The sequence below is a fragment of the Nycticebus coucang genome, chromosome 6 (assembly GCF_027406575.1).
Source record: "Nycticebus coucang isolate mNycCou1 chromosome 6, mNycCou1.pri, whole genome shotgun sequence".
NCBI lineage: Eukaryota > Metazoa > Chordata > Mammalia > Primates > Lorisidae > Nycticebus > Nycticebus coucang.
The window spans coordinates 62,986,910-63,006,185 of NC_069785.1; positions in this window are offsets into that span (position 1 = coordinate 62,986,910).

A 19,276-nucleotide genomic window follows, 5' to 3' on the forward strand; every position below is an offset into this window, starting at 1 on the left:
GAGGCACAGGCTTGGAGGGTGAGATGCCAAAAAGGAAAAACAATCACCAGGCCTCTCGTGGATAAGGTTTTGTGTTGATTTTTTTCCTCTCTGCTCTTATCATCCATAGAATGCAAAAATCCACTGGCTTTTGCTTAAATCCTCCCGAGAGAAAGTATTAACTTTCCCGTCAAATAAATAAAGTAAAAAATAAAAGTTTGAAAAAGATGGCCGCGAATGTCATGGAAAGAATGAGGAGGTGAAACTGAACTTGCAAGTACTTCAGAGGCATCGTTTAAACCAGTGGTTCTCAAGCTTCCTTATGCCTCAACTCTTTAATACGGTTCCTGTGGGTGGGGACCCACAGGTTAAGAACTGCTGGTCTAGACCCTGGCTACCCTGTGGTGTTGTACAGTCCTGGCTCAGAGCTCTCCATGCCAGCAGCCCCAACGTGCACAGCTCAGGTGGTAAATGAGCACGCAACATTGCATTGCCCCCGCTCCGATCTACATTACATTTTACTGTGAATGAGTTTCATGGATGAAGATCTGAGTCACATGAGCTTCCACATGTGACTGCCGGGGGTTGGCAAAGCTCTTCCTGGGCCCACAGAGGCATCACCCACATTCGCTCTGAGTTTCCGCCTCTAACATTCACGTAACAAACTCACTGAAAGAGCTCAAGTTTTTCCTGTTTGCTTTTTGTTTTGTTTTGCCTTCCTCCTAGTGAGATTTTCATTCTCATTATGGTATGTTTGTGCCAGAAAAAATAAAAACAGAAAGAGAGCAAAAGGAAAGGGAGCTGTTCCCTACCTATGCAGTAAAGAAACCTAGGCAGTTTGCACCCCATTGAATGGAGTTATTCAGTACACAGAACAGGCTGCGCTGCTTTCGTTTGAAGAAGACTGGGCTTATGTTAAATGCCAAATAAGGAATCTGACACAATCTGGAAGATGAGGCAAACATAAAAGGAATACTGGTTTGAGTTTCCCTGAAATTTCTGTGGACTGGAGTTTGGATTTAAAATTTTCCACTCATAACTTCAATTATCAATTCATAAAAGATCACCGCAATTATGTATGTAATGATGACCTTGTGATTCCTGAAGTTACTTAACGATGATGTGATTTAATCAAGGGATTCAACAATCGTAGGGGCAAAAGGCCATAAAATGAACAAACTTTGAAATGTAGAGCTGTATTTACCATGTAATTATCATACAGAAGACAAGGGCATTTTATAAAATCAGAGAGATGGTAGTAGTATCTGTGTTTTTTTTTTTTTTTAAATCTAAGTCTTTGAAAACAAGCTTCTGGTTAGAATTAGACATCGACTCCATTCTGTTTCATCAACCAATCTTTTTTTATTATTAAAAAACTCTGTAAGCTTATATTCTGTTCTATACACCGTGAAGAATTAGGAAAACGGGGAGATAATTTCTCTAAAGGGAAGCATGATCTATTTGCTTAATGATCCTACAAGGAGTTAATAAGTATCATCTCTCTTAGAAATAATACTCTGCTTTTATATAGAATTGTTCTCCAAGGAATGCAAAGTATATTACAGATACTATCTAATTAATCCTCGTAAGGTCCCCAGGTGAAAGGGAGGTGGCAGGTATTATGAAGGTTCGTCCGTACAGTCAACATGTCTCAGGTGAGGAAATGGAGCTATATAAAGCGCAGGACAAAGGGTACATGTCTACTTATTTAGGCTAGGTCTGCATGACCTCAAAGCACCCAGTCAACTCATTGAAAAGAAGAATCAATCAAGTTTGATGCTGGTTGCCAATGAGCAAGAGAACGGTATCCTTTCAATGCTTTGCCTTTTCCCCCAGTTGGGCTCCTGTCGCATGAATCTTTCCGGGTTGCCAAGGAAAGGACTCACATTTCCTGGCTTTCACCCTGGTGGTCTGTTCAGAAGGCAGACTTGGAGGGCACTGATGGTACTGAGAACTCAAATATCCCATCTGCTGCTTGACACAGGGCCCCGAAACAGCACAACAGCCACGTGGTCATGGTTTTGTTTCTCATGTCCTTTCAAGTTTCAGTTTGTCCCTTGCAATGTGAATCTATGTGTGGTATTTGTGGGGAGGACAGTTGGGGGAGGTACTAAGGTAAAAAAGGCGACGAGGGCTCGAACGTTCTGTTTTGGTCATCCCTACCCGTTAAAGCAATAGGAGACACACCCCAAGCCTACATCTCTTGTATCAAGACAAATCGAAACCCAGGAGTCCTTGGGAAGTATTTGCCCTGCTGCCTGAAGTGCTGCTCCATTTCCTTTTTAAACCTTCCATGGGGCAGAATTCAGCTTCCCATGGTTGCAAACCCTCTCTAGAGAGCGGAAGCCTATACCAGTGTCTTGATCAATAACTGAAGAACAGGAAAAGGGTGCTCCTGCTAAGAGCCAGCAAGCCTTAAAATAAAAGCTGAAGTAGCACTTCCTAAACTTGAAGCTCTCTTCGTGGCAAGCTCTCTGGGGAATCAGCACTCAGCTAAAATCACTTCCCCAAAAAGGAAAAAGCCCCCAAGAGAAAACTCAGTCAAATTAATAAACTAGTTGCCTCTGATGTGAACTACATTTTATGACACGTGGCGATAATAAATAGTTTCTGATTCTTACTTACCTAGCTCAAGAGAAGTTGTTACTTTTTTTTTTTTTAAGAGACACTTATAATGTCACTTGTTTAGCAGATGAAGGTAAACAGTGGGCTCTGAGGGAAGGCACCACTTTGTTCAACATCAGAACTTTTTTTTTTTTTTATTGTTGGGGATTCATTGAGGGTATAATAAGCCAGGTTACACTGATTGCATTTGTTAGGTAAAGTCCCTCTTGCAATCATGTCTTGCCCCCAGAAGGTGTGGCACACACCCTCCTTCCCTCTCTCTGCTTCCTCCCCACGACCTTAATTGTCCTCATATCAAAATTGAGTACATAGGATTCAAGCTTCTCCATTCTTGTGATGCTTCAACATCAGAACTTAATAGGCCAATCAGATGGCTCTCAGATGGTCATTGGAGCTTGTGGGTCTTGGTTGGTCACTGGACAGGTGAACATTTATTAAAGCTTCTCAGATTGCAAGACTAGTTTACTGCTGGCTGGTGCAAAGGGAAGACCTCTCACCCAATACCCTGAATTAACTCAAGCCTGCTTTCTGACCTTAGCTTGCCCTCCATGCAAGTATAAATAATTCTCTTTAAGTGTCCATGATCCTGCATCTCTTGAAGCCACTCATTTGGTCCCCTAAGGCCACCACCTATTATCACTCACAAAAATCCTCTTTCAATATTCTCCCTGACGCCTTCCTCTGTCTTACAGCCCCTCTCTCCTTCCATTAAGTTCCTGTTTGTGCCCCGTTCTTAGCTTCCATACCGGCCATCCCCAGCCTGGGATGTCACCCCAGCCCTATAAGTTCAGCCACTCCCCTTCTTTAACACCAGGGCCCACACTAAGTTCTTCCAGGTCTACTCCTCATCCTGGTCACCCCAGCTGTCCTGTGGGACTTGTGTGGAACTAACCACATGCATTCTTGATTTCCTATTTATTACCCCTTTGCATGCCTTTGTGTGGGTGTGTGATCAGCCTACTCCTTCCAAATAAACTCTTGACTCCTTGGACGGAGGCGCAGAGTTTAGGTTTCTGGAGGGTAGATAACTTCTCTCTCAGGTTCTTTGAACTCCCCTCCCTCCCACCACTCTGGCCATAGAGGAGCCTTCTGATTATTTGTGTTGATAGCCCAACTGGAACGTTCTTGGGCATCTGCCTTCGTTTTTGAGACAAAATGCCACCAACATCCTATCCAAGTGGCATTCAGCTGTGGTTTAGCATTAAAAACGGAGTATCTTTGTCATTTTATGCCTGTGTGTGTCCCAAGAAGGGTGGGAGAAATGCTTAGAAATAGCTTCTATTGTATAAAGGGCAATGAAGGAATTTTCCATAATATTTGCACAAAAATTCTTTCACTTAACTCCCCAGACTCTCCATAGAAATTCTAACATCCTCTCCCCCCCCCATCCAAGGCTCTCTCAATTCCCCACACTTTCACCCTCGCTATTCCCAGGGTATAGCAACAATAGTATGACTAAGTCTGTTTAGTATTAAAGTCAGAATTATTTATATCTTAGAGCTTGGCCTTGTTAATGTAGAATTCTGAGAAGGGAGTGAATCAGGAGATCTGGCCCCTAACAGGGCACGCAGGGGTCAGGCTGGAGACAAGTACTGATGATAAGGTAAAACCCATGTTGTATAGAAAGCTTTACTGTGAACCTCAAACACCATAGGTCATGCAAGGACAAGGCTTTGATGTAGTGCCAGTGAAGCTAGCAAAGAATATATGAGCAGGTAGTCATGACTGTCCCAGGGCAGCTGCTGACAGCCCCTGGGTACAAGGTGAATCACAGGAACCTCCAACAAACCACTGAGCTTCTGTCCCTTCCTCGAGGCCTATCAACCTCAAAACTTATACCAGAAAGATCAGCGGTGGGACTTACATAACAGATCTTAATATTTTTTTCCTTGGCTTGGTTAACTTTACATAAACTCATCTTTGAACTAAGAACATTTAAGTTTTTCAGTAGCAGTAATTAACACCTACTACCATTCATTGAGTTTCTACTCTGCATAGGTATTTTACACACAGATCTCATTTAACTCTACAACCACGTTGAGAAGTCATTAGTTTTGCTCTTATGTTACTGATTAAGAAACTCAAAGAGGCAAAAATCTCAAAAGTGTTAAGTAACAGACTGGGGATTGAAAGTCAGGCTCATCAAATTCTAAAGCCTATGGCTTATTCCCCTAGACCACCTGGCCTCCGCCTGTTGCAGCAAGGCAATGGCTGTATTTGGGGGTTGGGGGTTAAAGGTGTTGTTAGGGAGAGAAGAAGCAACTTAAACTATCGTGTGTTTGGTCACTGTCTCAGGAACACTCAGGGCTGGAAGCTTGATAGTATGAGACTGGATTCTAATATGGGGTCTGCCAATCTAGACAAAGTCTTTCCTTGCTTTGCACTTGAACTTGGGAAAACAGATTTCTCCTTATGTTAAAAATTGGCCATATTAAAAACTAGAAAACATAACCTTCCCACTGTAAATATTTAAACAGACTATAGATAAATAACCTGTCTTGGATATAGCACAAGAAATGTTCAATTCTCTGCTGAGGCAAAAACTGTGGGCTGGGGATTTGTTTGTTAATGGCTGGGTGGCCTTCAACCTGGTGTGCATTTATTCACATTCTCACTGCTGAAGCCTACTTTCTCGAACTCTGAGCAGTGTGAAGACCGTGATGGGCCTTCTGGATGGCAGGGATCTTCTTATGACATTGGTCCCCAGCCTCAGAAGAGGGAGAGGGACCCTGCGTGTGGAGTCCCAGGCAAACCTCCAGCCCTCTAAGCTCCAAGGCACATAAACAGTGACGACCCAGGACCTGGGATTTGATCACTCAGATTTCATCACTTAGAGGTGGGGAGCCAAGGCCATGCCAAGGATACTGCTTGCTTGGTGGGTAGAAGTAGTGGACTGAGACTAGAATTCTGGGGCTTTTTTTCCTCTACCATTTTATGGCTTCTACAGCCTTGCTCTCCCCTGCATCCACGTATAGGCAAATTTATCCTGGAAGAGGTTTTGCCACTATTTATGAATCAGGATGGGTCCCTTCTGTCCTCCCTTTGTGCAGCTCCCAATGCAGCCTTTGCACCCTCAAGGTCATGTGTATTTCTCATTTCACCTGGAATTAGCCATCAATGTACATTCTTCACTCCTACTTCTAACCTGCAGAGCTCTGCAGGCCCAGGACTACATCCTATCTTTCTTTCTTAGCTGCCAACTTCCTTTTTGCCCAAATAGCTGCCAGCATAGAGCAGGTAATCAATATATATTTATTAAACAAATGAATGCATAATGAATACATGTCAAAAAGTTGCCTTCGGTACTCAAGAAGATGGACAGCTTCTGGCAACAGTTAATTAGAAGCCAACTGCAATCAGGGGTAATATGAGGTGACTCTCCCTCCTTATTATTATGTCCTATCTTTCACACACACATGCTGTGAACCAGAAGGGTTTGCCTTTAGAGAATATCCTATGGTTAAAGAGGAGGTGAGGTTGAGGGTTGCCTAAATCACGAGACGCACCCCTAATGGTGACTAATTAATTCTGTCCCATCCATCCCTTGTTCGTTCTCTCAGACTCTGCTGTCCCCTTTGGTCCTGACACTCTCTAGCTCCAGGGTTACAGGGAGATGTTACTTCTTTGGGGTCAAATCGTTTAAACCCCGGATCCACCCTTCAGGTTTTACAAAAGCTTCCAGCAACACATCTTTGCATCCATGACTTACTAGGAAGCTCTAACGTTTAAAACATCTCTACTGAAACAAATTACATGATAATAAAACAGCGAATTCCTTAGCCTTCCCACGCTCACTCTCAAGATGCTATAAATTATAATAGGAGTGTTTTCAATTCGCTTTTTTTCTGTAACAGTACAATAACACTATTTTGTGATGTGTCGACTAATAATACATTGAATCCTTTTTTAGGAATGAAATCTGAAATGTCAATGACAGTATATTTCCCTTCTATGAATAGCAGAAGTGATGTTTGTTATCTTAGAGCGGCTGATGTTTTCAAAAGGGACTCATATTTTAGGAAGGACATTTTGAAAATATTCTTGGGCTGATGCAGGGAGGAAGATTTATTCCAGAGGTAATGGGCCAGTCGTTCCCTCTGTGTTCTATTTGGATTACAAATGATTGTCTAGTATTGTTTAAAAAATCGAAATATATTCCAACATTTAAACATCCAGATGTTTTCTTTAAAAAAAAAAAAAATCTTGTCTTAAATATAGAAAATAAGGCAACCCAAGGCCTGTGTTCTTACATTATGCAATTAAACTAGGTCTGAATGAGAAGCTTCTGTCTTTAGCCAGGATACTAACTCTCTTGACAACACAATTCACACCACTACCCATTGTCTGGTGGAACTGAGATCCTGGTCAATTGACATTTATCACTAGGTTTGCATGATGATTTATTAGTTGTTTTTTTTTTGAGACAGAGTCTTAACCTTGCTCCCTCAGTAGTGTGCCATGGTGTCACAGCTCAGAGCAACCTCAAACTCTTGAGCTCAAGTGATTCTCTTGCCTCAGCCTCCTAAGTAGCAGGGACTACAGGAACCCACCAAGAGACCCAGCTGGTTTTTGTATTTTTGATAGAGAGGGGGGTCTTGCTCTGGCTCAGGCTGGTATTGAACTTCTGAGCTCAAGTAATCTACCCTCCTCGGCCTTTTTCATATGCACGCAGGAAGCTTAATGGTTACAGTTTGGTTAGAGTTAGGGTTATTTGCGTTTAGGGCCCTAGTGTATTGCCAGGCGTTATATGATGGATTGGGACTAATTTAAGTCTGGCAATTCTTCCTTTCTTCCAAAGTGTACAAGGCCAACATTAACTCTATTGTGACTGCTGGAGTTCAGCTTCTTTCCATGGCTTGGGAGTCCCTAGCAGGCATAACAGACTACGAAAGGTGACAATTGTCCTTCAACCACTCGACTTAGGACAGGTTTCCGTGGGAGAAAAATCCTGAAGCTGAATTTTTTATCTCTTGGGCTAGAAATCATCCAGTCTCTCCCACTCTCTTAGCTTTGGACCTCTACCCTACTTAATAACCAGAACAGATTCTTTGAACCTGAGTTAAGCAGTGAAAAAAAAGAAAGAAAGAAAGAAAGTAAAAAAGCTAAACAAACAAAACCCTAACAATTTAGGTTACATTAATCAAAAAGCCAAACAGATTTTTCATTTCCTTTCTTTCTTTTTTTTTTTTTCCTCCAGATTGTGGCCAGGGCTTCACTGGCAATAAAAGATTACACCAAATTATTCTAAATTATGTAGGAAGATGATAGTTTTAATATAATCATCTTCCACAAGAAAATGAGTGTGATAAGAGCCAGTGATCCTGCCAGAGGAGCGCAGGAATTTTCCCCCTTATTAGGGTGTTGGGCCAACCCAGGAGCAAGCGAGTCATTCCTCCCTTCAGAACAGGAGGGTAAAGAGGTCATTTGGGTCTAGAAAACTGGCCTTTTAGCCCCTCCCACCCCGCTTTACCCACTAAAAACCAATGGCGCCTTTTATCATTTTGGAAGAGACAAAGGGAATGTTTAATTCTGTACTTAAAATTCTTGGTTCCTAGTGTCAGCATTCCCAATGCTCAGAGAACACTGAATGGATATTCGAAGAGTTTTGTGAAACTGAGACTGAACAGCGGCAACCAGGAGGAAAAGATCCAAAATTAAAAGAACATTTTAAAATACACTCCCCCATACATCCACTCTCCTCACTTCTCTCTCCTCCCCAACCAAGTTATATTCAGCTCTGAGGAATATTCCCATAGAAGGGAGGGAGGTGATGTAATGTCCTCAGACTGTCTGCCTTCTTATCCCGATTCCCCCTGAGTAGCTGTGAGGACCTGGGTAAGGAACGGGACATCTCCAGGCCCCAGTTTCCACAACAGTAAAGTCAAGTTCACAGCCGTGCCTGGTTCTATTATCTGCCACATAGGAAGAGCTCGGTACACAGGAACTGCTCTTGTCATTTTCATTTTTAAGCAAAGCACCTGATTTCTAAGTGCCTGATTACGGCAGGATGGACAGTACCTAGAAAAAGCTGCCAGACCAGCGGCCCCCAGACTCTCAAGCTAAGATTTCAGAGGGTGCTGCAGGACTGATTGACAACCATCTCAAATGACTGAGGTGTTCTCATTTGGCTAAACTGGAGCCTGCGGAAATCCAAGAGCAGTTGAATTAGCACCTTCTTAATTTCCTCTCTTTTTAAAGAAGGACTTTTTTTCTCCCATGTAGAAAACTTGTATTTGTGTGGAATCCGAGGATGGATGTCAAAATGGATTTGCCTTTTCAGTCTGATAATACACTGATATGACGTGTGACAAGAAAGGAAAAGGAGCCCATTGTTGCACTCAAAATGTGGTCTTGTTATTTTGTACACGGACTGATGGAGTCCTTTAATTGGAAAGTATGTGAGGCCATCCTTTCACGAAGGTGGCATCCAAGCCTTGAGAGTTGAGGGGCTATGCCCCAAATCTCTTAACTGGTTACGTGGAAAGCTGGGACTGGAATTCGAGTCTTCTGACTTCTTGTCTGCTGAGTTTTTTCTTTCACTGGGCTACCTCTGGTAGCTGGGTGGGGTGGCTATGCTGTTGGAAAGTATTAGACTTCACAGTTTGAAAAGTTGAGAGACTTTCCTATTCTAGCTCTTTGTGTCAGAGAGGATGAGCTTTAACAGCTCCATAAAACACCCTCTTACTTCCAGCAGGCTCTGTGACGCCAGGCCCTGGCCATGCCTCCCCGTGCGTCCACATTTCCTCGTGAAGACGTATAAGGAGCCGGAATCCAAAGTACAAGGACACTGTGAGGAGGAAAGAAGCAAGAAAGGAGGGGCTGGGGGAGAATTTCAGTGGCAGAAGGATAAAAACACTGAGTACGGAGAAACTTCTTCCAACACGGTAACGAGACAGTCAGCTGTGAAACATTTTCCTCTTTTGCTAACTTTCTTCTAAAGCTTCCCAGCAACAGGCTGGGAAATAACTTCCACGGTATATCCACAAAGACCTCCACATGGTGTCTCTTCATAGACTGAAAAGAGATTCCTTGGAGATTATCTAAGGAGAGGAGAAGCCTGGGCAAACAAAGCTATGAAAACTGCAACTTCATTCATCCCTTGAGGTTCGTATTCACGTATATTGTGTGAATTGTTCAGCACATTGAAAAACAAAACTAAATTTCTATTTTTAGAAAGGGAATAGAAAGCAAATACAATTGAAGTTCCTTTGGCCATCCAAACAGTACCCACAGTAGTTTCTATTTTTTTTTTTTTTTTTTTTGCAGTTTTGGCCAGGGCCCGGTTCAATCCCGCAACCCCCAGTATATGGGGCCACGCCCTATTCACTGAGCCACAGGCGCCGCCCCCCACAGTAGTTTCTTATAAAGTCATAGGCTAGCTTTTTTCTAACCATGTTGGAACCTCCATAGTTGACCATTTCCCTACATTGACCACCTCCTTAAGTTGACCTAATTTTCACAGACTGGGCATGGAACCCGGGTACTTATCAGTACAGCAGGCCTTGTTCCTTATGTTGACCACCTTGTTACAGCCGCCTGGGTGGTCAGCTCCCAGAGGCTCTACTGGACATACACAATTGTGTTTGTGTACATGCACCTGTGTATGTGGGCACAAACACTGACCATGGAATAGAAAAAAAACAATCTAAAAGGTGGGAGAGGGGAAAGATCCACTTTCTAGGTTAAGGCACTAATCTTAAAATTCACAGTCGGAAGAAATTCTGTTAGACTTTTTTTTTTTAATAAAAAAATTATGATTCTTCCTCTCAACCTAATACAGGAGAATTGCTTTACCCAGAAATGATCTTACTCTACACTAGAGCAACTCAGTCAGCATCTTTAATTACCATTTCCCACAAGCCTCTAGGCCAGTGCTTCTCAAAGTATAATGTGCATGTGAATTGCCTAGAGATCTTATTAAAAATGCTAATTCTGATTTCAGTTACTTCTGCTGGTGGGCCCTGAAATTCTATCCTTCTTAGAGTTCCCAGGTGATGCCAAAACTTTCAGTCCACGGACTAGTGAGATTCTAGGACAAGCCCATTTAACATTGCTCTCGCCAGGGCAACAAGTGGTGGGGGAGCAGGCTTCTATGAACTACATGCTCCCTGTGAACTTTCCCTCATTCCGAAGCTTCCTTCTTTGTCCTCTGAGTGCACTTACAGTTACTACCCTGAAAGAGGCAGCCTGTGGCACTGGCTCAGGGCAAAGAGCATGCAAGCTTGGGTGTGGATTTCAGCAATACCACTTACGAGCTTGGTGATTCTCATCTCTGAGCTACGTCTGTAACATGGGGCTAAGATACCCACTGATGAGCTGATTAATGTGGATAACCATGACAATTTACAGCACCCGCAACATCTCTCTTTGTGTCAACCCCCAAATTGTGCTTCACATGTGGCCTCAGTAACACAGGCTTGAGGAGGACATGATGTCCATAACACGTAAGGCACTTCGATAAAAATCTGCCTATAACATTGCAAGTTAGAAGGAAAGGTACAAGACTGGGCTAATGGTTAGAGCACCAGCCCTGTGCACTGGGGTGGTGGGTTCGAACCTGGCCCAGGCCAAATAAACATAACAACAACAAAAAAGTCAAGGCACAATCTTCCTGTCTTGGCGGAAAGTCAGAAAACCCTTATCTTTGCCCCTCATCTTCTGTCTTGACTCCTAAATTGGTATCTTTTGGCCTTGTCAGTTAATTAACTAGTACATTTTTTTCCTGAGTTCCAATTATGTAGCAGACACTGAATCAAAGAGCTAGATGATGCCTCTAAATGTAACCACCTTACAGATTAGCTAGATTGAGTAGAAAAAACTCTGGGTCATTAATCCAAATGTTGCATTTCCATTCTAATATTTGATGTTCTATACATAGGACCTTCGTATCAGCAAAGTTTTGTCAGTCTGGTAGAGTTGGCATAATGAAAATGAGTTAACATATGGGCACAATAAATGGTACTCTGAACATCACAAGGTAGTTTGTGTTCTTCCGTTCGTCCGTCGCTTGCTGATTGAAAGATCTTTCTAGAATCCTTGAGTTTCTTGTCTCATCCCTGATGCTACATTGAGACACAAACACTGTATGTGCCAACTTCCCAAAGTTGTTTTTTTTTTTTAGAATTCAAGGTGAAACGACAGCAGAGAAGTAAAGACATTCAGCTAGGAAAAGGTGATCGTCCACTTTCCAAAACTAGTCCAATAAATACCAAAAAGTTAGATTTACAAATTGAATGTAAGAAAAACAAACAGTCTAGAAGAGGATTTTCTAGCAAAATCTGAATGAACGCTATCTGTCTGTGATCCTATCTCATTCAATTGAATACTAGTCATTTGCTAAGTTCGACTTCCCTGTCAAATTTGCCACTGTGGGGGCGGCGCCTGTGGCTCCGTTGGTAAGGCGCTGGCCCCATATACCGAGGGTGGCGGGTTCAAACCCGGCCCTGGCTGAACTGCAAACCAAAAAATAGCTGGGCGTTGTGGCGGGCGCCTGTAGTCCCAGCTACTTGGGAGGCTGAGGCAAGAGAATCGCTTCAGCCCAGGAGTTGGAGGTTGCTGTGAGCTGTGTGATGCCATGGCACTCTACCGAGGGCGATAAAGTGAGACTCTGTCTCTACAAAAAAAAAATAAAAAGAAAAAAATTGCCACTCTATTGCAAATTAACTTTAAAAAGATAACTGGAGCCAAATGGAACAGTAAGAACTTAATACCCGAAGCTCAGATAGCCAGGGATTCATCAGACCATCCACCCTTTGACTCCTTCTAACCAAAGTGCAGAGCTTGGCCAAGGGCAGCAGAGGAAGTCATTAATATGTGGAAAAGGTCTTCTCTGAGGCACACCAGGTCCGCATGCCTTTCACTGATGAAAACCAAAGGGAGCTGCACAAATATTTACCGCGAGAAAATAATTCTCCAAGCGGAAGACTCTGGGCAATAGACACAAAGCATTGTGGCATCACCTAGTTGCTGTTAAGTAGGGTTCCAGAGCCACCTGACAAGTGAAGTGTAGAGGTCAGAGTTCAAAGGTTGCTCTTTCTTGAGCGTTTTAAAAAAATAGGTAGGGATGAGTGTGTGTGTGTGTGTGTGGCACTTCTAGGTGATGGTTAACGACCCGGTTAAAGCTGCAAAAAGACCTAATGAAAACTGTTCAGTTATAATTCAATGCTTTTCTTCCTCACTTGGATTTTCCTTTGGTCAACTGCAAATTTGAAAATGGGCTCAGTATTATTCCATATTAAAGAATTGCTGACTTTCTCGGGGTTTGATAATGGCATGATGGTTATGTAAAAATATTTCTAAAATATGTACATTGAAATATGTAGTGCTGAAATGACATGTCTGGGATTTTCATTAAAATACTTCAGCAAAATTTAAAAACCTGTTTGTGTGCGCATTCCGAAGAGGGGTAGATTAAAAACAACTAAGGTAAAATGTTGATGGCTAGTGAAGCTGAAGGATGGCTTCGCTGGAGGATTGCCTTTTCTTTCAACTCTTGAGTATTTTTAGAAATTTTTACAATAAAAGTTAAAAAAAATCCAGCTCCAAATAAAAAGCACTAAAAATAGTTTACACAACAATACGGAGTTTTGCAGGGCAATGCAGGGGGGTGCAAAAACCCCAAGAGCAATAATTAATGGCCAATCTCATGTGCATGCCATTAAGCGAGCAGCTGTCATAAACATCTTAATTTAAAGAGTTGGGGTTTGGGGAATCGTGGCACTGCAAAAATCCAGCGTCCTGCTGCTGCTCCACAGAACTGGTACATAGCAGACCCTTAAATTTTTAAACACGGCTTTTATGTTTTTGAGAGCTGAAAAACCTTTGAAAAGTCAGCTTGTTAGGAAATTCACCTTGCAGAGCCCTGCTTCAAGAATTGGGTGAGGTGCCTGAGTGCTGGTAAAATTGATTTGGGCTTGGGGGCGGGGTGGGCGAGGGGTTTCACAGGTGAAATAAAGGTGTTGTATGCTTCAGAAGGAGCTCCTTGGCTCTTAATGTATGGGGCGTAGCCAGCCATATTGCAGCAGTGCCTTTCAATAATGCAAAATATATACCACCTTGCAAGAGAGGCATTTTTAGTCTGCAGAGACCCACTTCCCAGCCCTTTATTGTTCCATTTCTAGTCTCTGTCACAAAAATAAAAGGAGGCAGCATTTTGAAGAGGGAAGAAACATGGAGCAGGAAGCATGAGTGTAGAATTTTGTCACTCTTCCTGTGTTGGTGCACACAGCAACTTCCGTGGCACACCTAAATTATATTGATCCAAAAAAAGAGTAAAAGAAAGAATATGCTTACCGGGCTTTGAACATCTTTTGAAAATAATTTAATTAATGATCTGTAAAAATTTTGGAGACACACTAAAAATCCTTTTCACCCATTGAACATCAGTGCCCTAGGCCAATGATCCTGCTCTGGGGGCTCCTACTGTGACAGGGGAACAGTATCTCACCCACCAAGGTCTCTTGAATCTTTTCTAGCCCAGTACACTAGAGTACATGGGCTGTGATTTGTAGGAGAGCTAGTCTGATGCCTCCGTCACCCCACTACCTGCATTTCTCTCCCTGGGGCTGGACAGCATACAAGAGTCCTACGTAGGTCGTCAAGTTTAACGTAAACAGAAAGGGGAAGAAGATAACACACATAATCTGAGCTGGCCCTTTAAAAACTCAGAGTTTCCAATACAAATACAGTAGAACTTCCATAATTGGCCACCTCTCTTCATCCATCACCTCCTTGAGTTGACCTAATTTTTGTAGACTGGACATGCACCAAATGTACATATCACGACCATAGCCCTCGTTCCCTATGGTGACCACCTCTGTGTTGACCCGTTTGTTACAGTCCCTTGGGTGGTCAGCTTACAAAGATTCTATTGTATTTGGAAGGGCCCAGTCACCTTTCACCAATGGCCAATGTAATAAGCCCGGAGTTGGGGGGGCTGCCTTCATTCATAGTCACTCTCCACCCTTGGGAACTATTTACATCTAAACAAGCATGTGTGTGTGTGAGTGAGGGGGGGAAGAATTCTGTGTTTCGATGGCTCCCTCTAAACTTAAGAACACCTGTTTACAGGTTGAACTTGACAAGAAATGAAGCTGCCCAGCAGCACAGAACCAGACTTCCTATTAATTTCTTGAATCAATCTTGGCAATATTATTACCCGGTTCAGGAAAGAACAGCTCTTTGCTCATAGGATCAGATTTGAATTTTTTGAAACAACACTCTCTGTTGCCCGTAAGAATGACTAATAACCGTCGGCTGTAATTTCCCAGAGTTTGTGGGTATGACTTCTTCAGCTTTCCTTACGTTTGAATTTGCCATCTTTTGTCTGGGGGCTTGCTAGGGCTTTTAAACATGAAGTAACCAAAACCCCCGGCCAGATCTCAGTTCAGCCGGGAGGACTTCGTGGTACTCTTGAACTTACTACCTTCTGCCCCCACACCTGAGAGTCTCCCTGAGCCCTGCTTTCCCTGAATCATCCACCATCAAACAAAAAAGAGAAACACAGAAACCTCAGTGCTCAACGGCAAGCAATGCAACTCCTTTCCTGAGGTAGCAATGCCTTCGTTTGAAAGGTCACAGGATGAGTCAGGGCAGAAGAGAGAAACAGAGGCCACGGGTTCTTGGACTCAGAGACAGCTTGGCCTATTCAGAAAAAATGACCTCATTAGGCTGGACTAATTTCTTGGGAGGAAGGACAGTCCAAATTAACTAACATTCTCAATGATCAAAATACACATTTTTCTTTTACAGACAGTCTCCAGAGCTAGACAAATAAATTTGCAGGGTATAAGTTCTGAGTCACAACTAGATAAGAGGAAATTGAAACCACAATAGCCAAGCACCTCCCTGAGGAGAGCCAGGCTGGGCTTCCAGTGCAATAATATTCATATTGATGTATTCTTACGCACATTATTTAAGTATATCTTTATCGACTCAAACAAACCAGATCTGTTGAGTACTACTGTGTGGAACTGATGGCATGAAGTGCCATTGGGAAGGGAGACATGGATACCCTCCATGAACTTGGTAAATAGCTATCTCTTGAGTGCTAGTAAGTAAGTTGCATTCCAGCAGGAAAAAATAATGGCTGAAAATCTTATTTATACTTTTGTTCTACAAGGCTATTTTAAACAAGCCAGATATAGGCAATATTTATGTATGAAGCATTTCTAAAACAGATAAATTGAGGATCAGTCATCTTTATTAAAATGAAAGGCAAAACCTTTGCAATCTGAGCACAGATGATTTCTGCAAAGGGTCATCTCCAGTGAGGAGTGTATGTTCCCCAAAGAGAACCCTCCCTCTTTGGGAGCCATTCCTTAGAACCTGGTGATTCATTTCGCTGAAGGTGTGTAACCAGCTCTTTAGAAACATATCACCTGCTTAAACAAACTCTGGCTATACTCACTAGCTGAGCAAATCACTTTGTCATGGATTTAGCCTGGCCAGAGTCTAAATAATTACAATTAGTGAAATGATACCAACACCTTTAGTACTGGAAATCTAACAAACGAATAAAATTAGCTCACACTATCATTATTTATTCTTGCCTTTCCCCACCTTAACTCCGTTGTCGTCTGTTTCAGTTTGCTAAATACTATTTATTTTCTGAAGTTCTGACTTTCAAGAAAACTTCCATGTGTTATCAACATATGGTACATCATTAACATAAGTGCATGAAATTATCTACATATCATTAAAGAACTTAGCTTGTGCTCCAGTGAGCAAAACTGAAGAGGAAATAAAATCACAAAGCTAACACAGCATAACCCAGCAAACTAAGGTGCAGCTGAAACAGTAACCCCCTATCACCGAAGGCGCCATTTCCCAGAACTTTTGTCTTTAGGGATGTGCAAACAGGCAAAGTGCTTCTGACCTGCCTTATTGTGTACAGGACTTACCTGCAGCTCTCTCATCTTCTGGCTCTGATTAGGCCCTGAGGGACCCGGGTCACTCACATGCCATAGGCTGCTGACACCAGCAGAAAGCTGCCTTTCAGAAGAACCAGCGTTCCTGGCTCTTTCCTGTTGCCCTTGTCACCTCGATAACCTCCTGGATGCTACATTCGGCCTACCTAGAGCCATCATCTCCACTTAGTCCTCCCTGGTTCAGCTGAGTTCCCTGGACTTGCTTTCTTATTGGCCCGGACCTCTGCTCCATGCCAGATCTCTCAAGCAAGGCTGGACTCTGGTCATTCCTGGCCAGTCTTGTTTCGTAGTCATCTGAGAAGAATGCTGGAAAGGAGGACCACACCCTCTGCTGATGGAGACCTTCTCAAGTCTGATGAACATTTCCAGCCTCCTTCCCATTGCTCATCCTTCCCGCTCTGTGTCTTGCAAACAATGAGACCATTGCTCAGAGAAGCGGTCAGGGTGAAGTGAGCTGGGAAGCCAAAGGAAGTCTGCAGAGGAACATGTCACAGGCACGTGCCACTTTTGAGTTTAACTTCTCACCACATCTCTGCCAAGAGGGCACAACACTAGCTTTTGAGAAGCCCTAGCTCTCTGGATTATCTGTCCTGCAGCTGCTGTGATTGTCAGGGGTGTGCAGACCATTGAACTTTACTTTTTTTAAATAATCACACTATAATAATACATAAGAAGTTTTCTTAGGATGTAGAATTCCTTAGCCAAGGAAGGAAGCAAGAAAGATAACGGCAAGACTAGATTTTACAAAGACCCTAACAATCATAAAATTTCATTTCAGCAATCGTAGCTACCCTGAGTTTAGATGTACATAGAGGTTGAAAGGTTTGCTGAGAAGAGGGAACCATAAAGACCATCCGTTACCTCAAAACTGGTTGAGACTGACAAATGTGACCCCATCAAACCATTCCCATGTACCCATAAAATGGCCATTTTCTTTGAAACTTCATGGTAAGTTCCATTTTCTTAGAAAAATTTCCCCCGCAGATTAGATCAGGAGGGGGAGCAAAAACAAAGGAGAAGGTAAATTAGCCTAGTTGAGCGCTTTCTCAGTGAAATGATTTGAAAAACAGAAACTTCCTAACTAAAATGAATGGTGGGTTTGCAGCAAATAATCCTTCCTGGAGGTTTTCAAACCAAAACGAATGTGGGACAAGCTGATGAGAAGCTGTCAGGATCTGACTCAAGCCAGGACTGCTCACAAGTCCATCCGTCCATGCAGTGACCCGCGCACTCACTCACTCCAATAACAAACTGAGATGTGTATACTGAGTGCTTAGTATGTGCAAGAATCCTGCTCGTGGGGCTTGCAGGCTACAAGGAGGACCAAGGCAAGCTCTCAGTCCACAATGGGGGTGAGAGCCAGGAAAGAGTCTGGAGTACGTGCAGTTGTCCAGGGCTGTCCTCGGCCACACCGAAGACCAGATGAGCCTGTCTAGGAGCACAACTAACTCTGGTGCCTCAATCTTGTCTTAGAGAAATGATATATTAATACTTAAAGTAAAAGTATTAATTCCCTTACGACTCAGCAAAGGTAGCATGCATTTTGTATACACGTACATACTGACTGTACCTCTGGCTTTGTTTTATGATTCCTATCTTTGTTTACTTTCCTCCCGATGTATTCACTGACTTTTTATCTTGTGTACTCTATGTGTTATTATTATTATTATTACCAGAGATGGAGTTTCTCTCTTTTGTCCAGGCTGGAGTGCAGGAGTATCACCACAGCTCACAGCAGCCTCAAACTCCTGAGCCTAAGTGATCCTCCTGCCTCAGCCTCCTGAGTAGCTGGGACTACAGGTATGTGCACCACATCTTGCTAATTTTTCCTATTTTTATTAAAAAAGTATTTTTGAGACAGACAGTCACTCTATTGCTCTGGGTAGAGTGCTGTGGCATCAGCCTAGCTCACAGCAACCTCAAACTCCTGGATTGATGCAATCTTCCTGCCTCAGCCTCCTGGGTAGCTGGAACTACAGGTGTGCACCACCACACGGGGCTAATTTTTCTATTTTTAGTAGAGACGGGGTCTTGTTCTTGCTCAGGCTGATCTCAGACTCCTGAGCTCAAGCGATCCTCCTGCCATGGCCTCCCGGAGTACTGGGATTACAGGCGTGAGCCACTGAACCAGGATGCTATGTATTATTATAAGCCACCTCATATTCTCTTGGGGAATAAAGAGGTCTGGATGCTTAAAGGATAAATACAATTACTTCACTAGATGACACAATAACAACAATAAAGATGGTAATTTTTGTTACCACAGGTAACTGAGGATTCACATGTGTTAGGTACCATTCCAAGCACTTCACAAGAATTTTCTCACTTATTCTTCACAAACATCTTTTGAGGTTGGAATGATTATTATTGCTAGCATAGATAAGGAAAAGGAAGCACAAGTTTGTGAAACATGCTAATACGTGGTGGAGCCATGATTTGCACCCACACACTTCGCTTGAGGTGGGACTTCAGGTCCTTGGGCTCTCCAGATCTCCCAATGGGGCAGGAGTCCATTTCTTACTGATCTAGAATACTAGACTTTCTCTATGGCTTGAATTTCAGACCCTTATGCTGTGTCCTACCTAATCCTATGGATCTTCTTGAATACTGGCCCCATCCTCTCTGATTCTGTGACCAGGTCAATAGGAGCTCCCATATCTGAGTACTGTACGTCGAGGGGGAGCTCCTTAAGAAACGGCTGTGTTCTACTCACTTTCAAGTTGTTCCTGAAAGTGTACACGAGC